Below are 11,854 nucleotides of genomic sequence, written 5' to 3' on the forward strand. Positions count from 1 at the left end.
TGTAAAGCAGTTTTATAAATGTAAATTATCCCATAAATGCAAAATAATTATGTCCAGCCTAGGCAACTAATTTCTGGTTTCTGGAAGTTCCCATGGATCACTCTAAAATAGACAGTAGACATAACAGGATAATTCAACCTCTGAAGCAGATTTATTTGTAAGGGTGGTGGTTATGATGATGACTATCTATTTCTTCTTTGTTCCTTCAATTTCTTATTCCAGTAACTAATATTTGCACATAAAAGGACTGTCATGTTCTGATACATCTTTATGTAATATAGATCTCTTGTAATTATTCATGAACCTAACTTCAGTTTTTGGCTCCATTTTAAGCCAACAGGAAATATTAATTGCTTTCTCAGAAAATATTAATTGATTGCCTACACTTGATGCATAAGACTGATAATGCATAATAGTGTGAAACATGGATTGTGCCCTCCAATTGCTTACAGTCTAATTATGGATATCATAAAAGGAGAATTAAAAATACAAGGATGTATTTTTCAGGTGTCAGAGCAGCAGTGCTCAATATTGGTACAACCCAAGTTACAAACGGGTGACTGATGACCTAGAAGCTGTGGGATGCCTTTCAGGTGAGGGAAAGGGTGTTTGCAAAGGCACATAAGCTTCAGTAAGGTGTGTTAGGAATGAAGAGTGCAATTTGGCTCAAGCACTTACTCCACAAACACCACTGAAGTGCTGTGCTGTAGTTATTAAGGGCACAAGCTTTGGGGCTAAATGGATCTGAGTTGAAGTCCTGGTTTTACCATTTCCCTAGTTGAATGACTTTGAGAAAATTATATAATGTCTATTTATAAAGTTGTGGTATAACATGAGTTGATGCCTGCAAAGGGAAATGATACCTATACAGTACTTCATGTTTTACATGCCTAGCACAGAATAAATAACTCAATAATTTTTAGTTGTTACATTTTCTGAACACCACAAAGTTCCACATACAATTCAAGGTGCCAGTCTGCTACTAAAGAAGAGAAATCCTATGCCCTCAAGGATCTCGTGGAAGGATTGTATAGTAGAATAATGGGAGTTGAGGTTAGAGAGGTAGGTAGAGGCTATTGTGTAGAGCCTTGATTGTTAGATTGAAGGATTAGAACCTTATTAAGGTCAGTGAAGTCATCTAAGGCTTTTGTAGTAGGGAATAACTAAATATCCTTTTTATGATTTGTGATTTTTAAAATTTCCAAATAATGTCAGGTTGGCTTCCTCAACCTTCCTCCACTTTGCCCACATTTTAGATTATGTCACTAATTCTTACACAAGTCAAATTCCAGTATGACATTTACCATAACTCTTACTCTTAACTAGAGTAAGCTCAGAAGCAAGGGCTCCTAAAAATGGGTAGGAACACTGAGATGGGGGTATTGCAAGTAGAGGAGGCTGGTATCAGCAACAGCAGCTGGGTGTCCAAGTCATTGTGTTCAAGGAATTCATCAAGTCCCAAAATGTTTCATGGAAGCAGAAGATAGGATATGTCAACAGAAAATTTCAGTCAACAAGCACAGGTGGCGTCTTTGTTGGTTCTAGGACATCTGGCCATCTGTGACAGACGGTGCAGTGAGCAGGATTTATGACTTGGAGGCTACACAAACAGCCAGGGTTCATCTCTAACACACTTCATGCTAGAGTAAGGTATCTTTACAGTTTACACAACACTTCAACTTTTTTTTTTTTTTTTTTTTTTTTTTTTGAGACAGAGTCTCACTCTGTCTCCCAGGCTGGAGTGCAGTGGTGCGATCTCGGCTCACTGCATGCTCCACTTCTTGGGTTCACGCCATTCTCCTGCCTCGGCCTCCCAAGTAGCTGGGATTACAGGCACCCGCCACCACGCCTGGCTAATTGTTTTGTATTTTTAGTAGAGACGGAGTTTCACCGTGTTAGCCAGGATGGTCTCAATCTCCTGACCTCGTGATCCACCTGCCTCGGCCTCCCAAAGTGCTGGGATTACAGGTGTGAGCCACCGCACCCAGCCAACACTTCAATTATTTAATATGTTTGTACCTTTATAATTTTGGTACCCTAGTCTACATCATCAATAGCTTGGATGATTGACAGGATTTGGGTCCAAACCTAGGGGTAGGTCCCATTAGTAGATCTAGCTGTCAATAGCTGGAGAAAGCAAAGGCACTAGTGAAAAAGAAGGGCTGATGTGGAAAACTGTTTGGAATGTGTTGTCCTGGCATTTTGTTTGTAGCAAATATTCCTTAAAATAAAATGCTTCATCAATTTGTATCTAAGAGTCTTTTTGTTATAAAGAGATTTTATGGCAATAGGAGCTTGGGGTAATAAGATTTATAATATTTGAGTTGTTTAGAGAAATTTTCTTAAATTATCATTCATTCACTTGGCAAGTATTTACTGAGCTCTTGCTGTGTGCTAAGCACTGTGCTAGGCACCAGGGAAAGAAGAATTAACAAGACGACCATGGTTTCTGCCCTCATGCAACTTTCAGAACAGTGGAAGAGAGACAACAAACAAACAAACAAAAACAGAAAAACTGACACCTACAACAATTTTAATTCATAATAAATGACATGAAAGACACAACCCAGGCTCAAATTATAGTGATAATGGTGATAGTCAGGCACTGTTCTGAGTGCTTTATGCACCATCACTAATCCTCATGATAACCCTTTGAAGTACATACTATTATTATGCCTATTTTACAAGTGAGGAAAGTGAAATGTAGAGAGGTGAAAGTAACTTGCCTTGGGTAACACAGCTAGTGGTGGACAGAACCAGGGAAGTGATGCCTGGCTCTGGAGCATGCTTTCTTAACCACTATACCAAAAAAAAAAAGAGGTCGGAGCAACCGACTTCAGAGCACATAGTCAAGGAAGGCCTCTCTGAGAATATCTGTCACATTTAATATGAAACGTAAAGACCATCTAAGGCAGTCTACATTGATAAGAATTCACTAAATGCCAATATATGGCCTGTCAAATAAACCTGATTTTCTTCAAGATATTTCCTGGAGATTAGACCAAGAAGGTTTTGGTAAAAGCAATAAGTGCTTTTCCAAAAGGTTACACAGTGTAAGGAAAAGACAGTGTAAGGAATGCAGAGGTTAGTATCAGACTTAGTGCTAGAAATGAAAATGATTAATTCTGAGAACTCTGACAGTATAACTGTAAAACCATGTATTGCAATGATTTGCATTTTCTTGGGAACTGAATGTCTTGGAACAAAACTCTCCTGTGTATTCCCACAATTTCTACTTCTGTCAGATCTTATGACTGCACCAGAGGTGTGGTGTGTTCCACACTTATAACTTATCTCTCTTTAGGTCTTTCCTTGGCATAATGAAAATTAAATGTGTGTCTCAGAGCAGCCAGATGATCAACACTACCAACCAACCTCTTTCATCTGAACACAAAGCAAGCCTGACTTTAAAAGTGAAGTCAGCAAATGGTAGCTCTCTTGATGCTCTCCACACACTTGTTTTAGGCCTGACACATGGACCAATTCCAAAGTTCAGAAGGCCACACATGGTTGGAATGTATGCATCCCTCCAAAATTCATATGCTAGAGCTTAAATTCCAATGTGAGAGTATTAAGAAGTGGGGCCTTTGTGGCGGGTGATTAAGTCATGAGAGAAGAACCCTCATAAATGGTATTAGCAACCTTATAAAAGGCTGGAGGGAATTAGCTAGTTGTTTTTTTCTTTAGCATCCCTTCTACCATGTGAATACACAGCATTCTTCCCCTCCAGAGAATACAGCAACAAGGTACTATCTTGGAAGCAGAGAGCAGCCCTCACCAGACACTGAACCTACCAGCACCTTGATCTTGGACTTCTCAGCCCCCAGAACTGTGAGAAATAGATTTCTATTATTTATAAATTACCCAATCTGTGGTATTTTGTTGTAACAGTGAGAGAGGAGAGTTCCCTTGACCCCTTCACAGGACTTGTGACAGGGGTGTGACTCGTTTACTCAGCCTCCAAGCTCAAACCATTTGCAGGAGAGGGAGCACGCAGGTGAGCAGGTGCAGGAGCCAGGGCGAGTGCCTTCAGGTGCCAACCAGTCTGCAGCAGTGTCTAGAGGTTGCACACAACCACTGGAGCCCCAGAGGGTGTGAGTTACAAACAATGCTATTTTAGCTTTGCCATCTGTGTACAGCTTAAGCGTTAAACAGCTCAGATGTAAGGATGTAAGTGTGGTGTATGTGGAGGATTCTATTGAGTGATAGAGGTGTCTCAGTGGGATGGGGAGCTGGAAAGGGAATGGAATGGGAAGTTCTTCTCTGACTGTCCCTGGCAAAACTCCTCTCGACGTTCAGACACTTCTTTTCTCTCCTTCTCTGCCATGCCACTTTGCTCCTCTGCCAGTGGAGCTTGGGGTTTCTATGGGTACAGGGTAGGCGGACCTGGTGGGCCAAAAGGCAACATTCAGGTAGAAAAACAGGGATGTGAAGTTCTCATTTAGGGCCACAGGCCCAGGCTTGAGGGTGAAACCCTTGCCAGGGCCCCGCCTTTTTCCACCTAGTATTCGAACAGACTAAGATAAAAACTTACCCATCTTACACTAGATTTCACGTATCTATAAGAAGGTAATCCCAGACAGGCATGGTGACTCATGCCTGTAATCCCAGGATTTGGGGAGGCCAAGGTGAGAGGATCGCTTGAGCCCAGGAGTTTAAGACCAGCCTGCACAGCAAAGTGAGACCGTCTCTACTAAAAATAAAAATAAATAAATAAAAATAAAGGTAATTCCTACTCTCTCCTTTAGCACAAAGATCGTAGCAGATCAAGCAGTGAAGTTCACCTTTGTCTTCTGCCAAGAGTCACAATTAAAGTCTGCTATGAAAATAATCTGTGGTTGTCCCAAACCAGGAACTAGCAGTGCAGATGAAACCAAGGAGATAAATAGCAAGGTTCTCAGCACAGGTTGGTATTAGGAAGACAGAGCAGCCAACCAGCTTTCCAAAACTTCTTAGGTCTTATAAAGCATATATAGCATATAGTATATATAGTGTAATTAACAAGGAGGTCCTCAGTCTCTCGATAGCTATATGTCCTCAGACAAGAGGTTAACAAAGAGAGTTGGACTGCAGTTGGGCCACAAGATTAATCATGCCCTAGCACTGGTCAGACCTAGGTTACTAATGCACTGTTTTATTAATCATAATGGATAGCTGTGGCTAGTAGAGTACAAGAAACCTGTTTAAAGATTCATCACTGCCAACCTTGTAAATTTCATCAGTAGCCCAGAGACCAAACCCTATTCCATATCAAGCACTCCCCAAAGAATCAGGAAGCTTCTGGAGAAAAGGATTTTTCTCGGACAAGAGAATAAATTCAGCATTCTGTCTGTAAATGAATAACTGCTAAGAGTGAGGTAAGGACAATACCTGCTGAAACACTCCCCAACCCCAGGTGGTGGCGGCACAGCTCTAGCTCCAGAAGCTGAGGCTACTTCACTCTAAGCCTTGGAGCAACTCAGTAGTTACAAATCGCTGGAATCAAAGGAGAAATCTTAAGTCACAGCAGATGACCAAGTCAGACTCGGGCTGTAACTGAGGTTCCCTCAAGCTTGTCCCTGCTATTCAGACACAACTCCACCAGAGTCCTTGGATCCACTGACAGGAGTATCCTGGCTGGCTACTTCACCATGTTATCTGCACAAAATAGGCCCCAAAACGTTTTCATGCCACTCAGAAGGCCAACGATGGATCTGGTCTGTTCTTTTGTAGGCTTCTGCTTCAAAAAATAGTGTCCACAACAGAGATTGGAAGGCTGGGAAAGGAGAGAAATGTGGGAGAAAGACAGAACAGTTCTCCCTTTCTTTGGCGGTGCTACATTCTTCCATCTCTAGTTCTCAGCCTAGGAAGAAAAAATGATGTAGGGCCTCCCAGAATAGCTATGACCTACTCAAAGTGGTTGGATGAAGTCAAAGCTACAGAAGAGCTGAAATACCATCTTCTTTTCCTCTTTACCACCCAAAGTCCTCATCTTACAAAGGATGTGCTATTCCAGGCATGACTGGAAAGTGGAGACAACTCATGCCAGGGATGGATATTATTTTCCTGTAAATTGGCCTATTCCCTCAGCTTGGTATCACAGTAATGACAAAGGTAAAGAAAGGTGTACAAAAAGGCCACAGGCAAAATTGACATATGTACATATTCAGGACTAAAATTGATTCCTTGAGTATTATAGAGGAATAATAGTCATTATAGTTCTTATTCCTAGGGAATTCTATGGGTTTTTGTTTTATAAAATACTCTCACATACACTGTTACATCTGAGACTCCCAACAACACTGTGGACAAGTTGTAGAAAAACCATTTTGCAGATGAGGAAACTGAAGCTCAGATGATTAAGGGACTTGCTCAAGATCTCTCAGCTAGCAAGTAAACAGAAGCCAAGACGCAAACCCAAGTCTGTCTGACTCCAAATTCAGCCCTTTTTCCTATACCTGTTGCTGTGGCCTGAATGTTTGTGTCTCCCCCAAATTTACATGTTGGAACCCTAATCCCAATGTGATGGTATTCAGAGGTGAGAATTTTGTGAGGTAATTATGGGTGGAGCCCTAATGATGGGATTAGTGCTCTTATAAGAATATACATGAGAGATGTGATCTGTCTCCCTGCTATTAGAGGACAAAAAGAAGGCAGCCATCTGCAAATCAGGAACGGGGCCCTCACCAGACACTGAATCTGCCAGTTCCTTGATCTAGGACTTCCCAGTCTCCAGAACTATTTTTTGTTCTGTAAGCCACCCAGTCTATCCTCTGTTGCTTTAGTTGCCTTAATTGACTAAGATACCTGTGATTCCCAATCTTCATGAATATAAGGACCCCTGAAATAGTTCAAAATATTTCAACCTCCCACAAAAGGGTTGTTGTTCTTTTTTTAGCCCCTGGTTTAATAAAATGAATCATGACATGAAGCCAATTTTAATTCATTAATGCTTTTATTTATTCTTGAGATAAAGTCTCTCTCTGTCACCCAGGCTGCAGTGCAGTGGTGCAATCCTGGCTCACAACAACCTCCACCTCCCAGGTTTAAGCAATTCTCCTGCCTCAGCCTCCCAAGTAGCTGGGATCACAGGTTCCCGCCACCACGACTGGCTAATTTTTGTATTTTTAGTAGAGACAGGGTTTCAGCATGTTGGCCAGGCTGGTCTTGAACTCCTGACCTCAAGTGATCCACTCACCTTGGCCTCCCAAAGTGCTGGGATTACAGGCATAAACCACCGTGCCCAGTCAATTCATTAATGCTTTTGAATGAATTTATAGTTTACTTACTCAAACCCTAATATTCATGTAATAATATTTGTTGAGCACATTAATGCTTTTAGTCTACAGATAATGCTTAGAAGATATATATATATATATATATATATATATAGAGAGAGAGAGAGAGAGAGAGAGAGAGAGAGAGAGAGAGAGATTCATAGGCCCCGAACAATAGCTAGGAACCACTTCACTAAACTACCAGGAAAGGAGAATTTGATTCTTATTCTGACCACTAAATGATATAACATGGTGACTAAATACTTAGGCTTGGGAATCAGACTTTCTGGGTTCACAGTGGTATCTACACTAAGGTGCAGATACCTGGTTCTGATAACTTACTAGCAGTACTGCCTTGGGCAAGTTATTTAACCTTTCTGTCTCTGTTCTCTCTTCTTTAAAACAGGATAGTAATGACACCTACTTCATAAGGTTGTGGAAATTAAATGAATTATACACTAAAAACAATGCCTGACACATGGAAAACACTTAAAATGTTGGATATTATTATCTGCTACTAACCAAATGTATTATCTTTATTTGATCGTTGGAACTGTCTTCAGTGATTTCAACTGTAAATGGAAATAATGATAGCTTAGTTTCCCTAAAGCAAGTGGCTTACCATGATATCATGAAGTCTCCTCCAACTCTAAGATATATGGTTCTCAGACCATCACCAGCTCTTCGTAATAACAGGACTGCTATTAGATTCAAGGATCCATAGCAAGTAAATCTAGAATCAGAGAAACCCATGAAAACTCCACTAATTCAGAACAACCCAAACAATATATGTGATCTGGTATGATCTCATCCTAATTTGATTACATCTGCCAAGACCTTATTTCTAAATAAGGTCACATTCACAGGTTCTGGGTGAACGTGAATTGGGGGTGCAGGGGCACTATTCAACCCACCATACCTGGGAATGTCACTTGATTTTCCCATGCCTTAGTTAATTTATCAGTAAATTGGCGATCATAACTTTGGCCATGTCTATGACACAATTATATTCCTTTTGGGGAAACCATTTTTACTTGTAGAATTTTGTAGCCACATTTGTGATTCCAGAGCTAATTTGAAAGATGGGGAAGTAGTTTTTCCACCCTTCCAAAATATAGTTGGTTGCTTCTTACAGGAGGTACAGTGAAATGGAAGCAACACCATTACATGCTACAAAACTATAGGCTGGGTTTTCATAAACCAATCATATATATATATATATATATATATATATATATATATATATAATTATTTAATATAAATAATAGATGTGTCAGAGGTAGCCACTTTTGAAAAATAAAATGTGCTGTCCTTTAAATAGAAATAACCCCACCGAGCCACAATCAGTGAAACACACACTTTGAAGTGTTTTTCCAGAACAGGAGTTCATCCAAACACCCTCCCGCACACACACCCGCCACTTAGTCCCCATAGCATAGACATAAACCCAAGGCCAGAATAAGCCCAATCTCAGGCTGTTTCAAGTAGCTCCCTGTGTATTCAAGACTCATTTAGCAAGTGATTACACAGTATACTGAGTCCTGTGCAATTTCCCTGAATCATACATAGATGGAAATACACCAGTAAGTTTATCATTATTTGAGGCTAATCAACAATAAGCTTAAGGTTAAGTTGAATAAATAGAATGTTATTGGTTATAGTTTCCTTGTGCTGGAGGCTTCACAGTTTTCTACTTGGTTCAGTGAAGTTGGTTGTTGGTGTTGCATGTGCTCTTGTGGAAAGAGGCGTACCTCCCATCAGCCATACTTTTACCACCACTAAAATGAAAAGAAAAGCAACACAGAGAACAAATCAAGAAATACCCCTATGGGCTAATCCCTGAGTAGTTTCCCTTGGGCCCTCTATATACTTACTGATGGATTGTTTTGCCACACTAGAGGACTGAGAAAATCCATCGTCTCTTTCAGCTCAAACCACCTACATCTCAGTAATAGCTTTGCTCAAAGGAAAGGAGAATTTTTTCATATGAAAATTCGGCAGCCAAGCAAAAATTTTGGTAGACGTTCCCCAAACAACAGCTGGGTGTCAAGCTACACCTTCAAAAAAAGATGTGATTTTGATCACTTTGGGGTGTTAGAATGATCCTCTTCTTTGACTAATCAGATTGATTTTTCCAATTAAGAATTAAGAGGGAACCAGGCAGCTAAGACTATTTAAACCAGTCTGCAATTGGGATTTCTCTGGTTCTTTCCAGAAAGAAACAGCCAGTTTGAATGATGACATAGTCTTACTGAGGTCAGACTTGAACACCTGGAAAGGAGATGTTTGTATGGAAGTCGCTAAAATATGTTAGAGAAAGAAGTTGTGAGATTTGGAATATGGAGTCTCTGCATATATAGTTCAAGAGGTCTCTCTGCAGAAGTAGTCTGTCTCCCCTGAATCTGTTAGGGTCAGTGTTACCTACCATAACTAGATTATCAATTTTACCTAAAAAATTAAAAATAATTTTATATTTTCTATTTAAAAAGTAAAAGAGTCATGATGTCAAAATCAGATTTTTGGACTTGCTACAGTTTAGTATAATTTTCACTTTTGAATTACATAAGTTGAGGAGTTGATATTTCTTGATTCACTGAGGATTATAGAAAAAGTACAGGATCAGTAAGGAAGAACTATAAACTTTTCAGTGCTTAGAACCTCTAGGTGTTAATCTGACCAGGAATGAAGCACACGGTAAAGAGATGCTTGGGAGCATTGTTAAAGGATGTCTGAGGAAGAAGGTTAGGAAAATCTGGGGGTCCGGAGTTTAATGATTCTTGCTACAAACAAAGGCGCTTTCCTGTTGATCCTACCAGAAGCCTTGTGTCTGTTTACAGCAAGTTAGTTGGGCAACTGAGGTGAGACTCTCAGACTAGTTTCCAGAGAGCAGATGCTAGTGGTGAGCCCTGTTTACTAGGCCATGGCAGGTCTGCCAAGCAGAAAGACCCTGTGGAGAGGCTGTGGATTGCAGACTTACGACTGTAGCTCTTCTGAGATGGTCCAGGACTCCAGAGCTGCCAAGCAGGCACCTGCTGCCAGCACTGAGATTAGGAGAGAAACCAAGCAAACAAACATTCTCATCAACCAGTATTTAACCTCCTGTTGCTGGGAGTTGAGATTTCTTGATTCACTGAGGATGATGGAGAAAGTACAGGATCAGTAAGGCATGAGTTCTATACAGGCTAATGCCAAAGAGGTTAGAGTTTCCTCTCTGAAACAAGCCAGTACAAAGTGTATTCAACCTCACTGTGTGATTAGGGGTCACATTTCAGTCAGTCAATCATGCAAATGAAACTCGTTGAAATTCTGCATGCCTTTTTAAACAAACAGGGACTTCAATCTTCATCCCAGCCTCTTGCCTGAGTCTATATTAGACAAATATGGAAATCCAGTTCAGGATTTTACTTCCACTGTCATGCGCTGAAGCATTAACTCAAAGACTTGGCCCAGCAAGACAATTCGATCCCTACCTGAGCCAGTGCATTCACTTGAAATAATTTAGTAGCAGGGGCTTTCACCTCCGGCAAGCATAGGTAAATCCTGGATTAGCAGTCCTTGTCATTCCTAAATGGACTGCACATCTCCTGCTGCTGGGCCTTCATTAACAAACCACTGAATAAACTGAAGGGAAATAAACAAGTCTCTTGTCGCTCACACATGTACTCGCGACCTCCTCCACTTTCTTCTCTGACTACTTCTCTTGCCTCCTGGGATTCTCACTTCATGCTGGGATCTTTGAAGAGTATTTTCCTCAGTGCCTTTTTACTCCAATAACACGTCCACTTCTTTTAGCTCTTCTCTCTTCGACTCCTCTTTCTTTGCTCCCCAACTGCACAATGTCATCATCTCCCATGGATTTCTTTTTTTCCTCTGTCTACAGTGACAATTCATACTCAAAAATAGAGCTCTCCCATTCTCTACCTTTTGCCCTCCCCTCCCAACATGAATAGCCCTAAATAACAACCCATGCCATTATAGACAAGGAGATCAAGGCATGTGTGATTCACAATACCTTAACCATACTCAAAGGACTGGACAGTTCCATTTCAAAAAGGATCATGAAGAAGGAATTGACATGGGCAGGTGGGCAAGAAGGAGTCCTGAGTTTGGTGCCAGCTGAGTGACCTTGACAATTTCATGATAGTTTCCTACACTTCTGTGTGCCCATCTGTTAAAAAAAAAAAATACAAACAGCTACTTGATCATTTTATAGGAGACTTACAAGTCAGTTATACAAGAAAAAAACTCTAGAAAAAACATAAAGAACTCCATAAATCCCTCTCTGGAAAAGTGGGAAGAATAGTGAACATAGGAGTAAGAAGCTGCCAAATTGTGCCCCCACAAATCTGTCCTTTACTCGCTTCTCTTCTCTCTCCATTCTCTCTTCACAAGTGTATGGTCTGAATGTTTGTGTCCCTCCCAAAAATCATATGTTGAAACCTAATCCCTAATTCAATAATATTAAGAGCTGGGGCTTGTAGGAGGTGATTAGCTCATGAGAGTGAAGCTGTCATGAATGGGATTAATGCTCTTATAAAAGAAGCACAAGGGGCCTGCTTGTTCTTCCACCATGTGAGGACACAGCAAGAAGGTGCCAT

The sequence above is a fragment of the Theropithecus gelada genome, chromosome X (genome assembly GCF_003255815.1).
Source record: "Theropithecus gelada isolate Dixy chromosome X, Tgel_1.0, whole genome shotgun sequence".
In the NCBI taxonomy this organism is placed as follows: domain Eukaryota; kingdom Metazoa; phylum Chordata; class Mammalia; order Primates; family Cercopithecidae; genus Theropithecus; species Theropithecus gelada.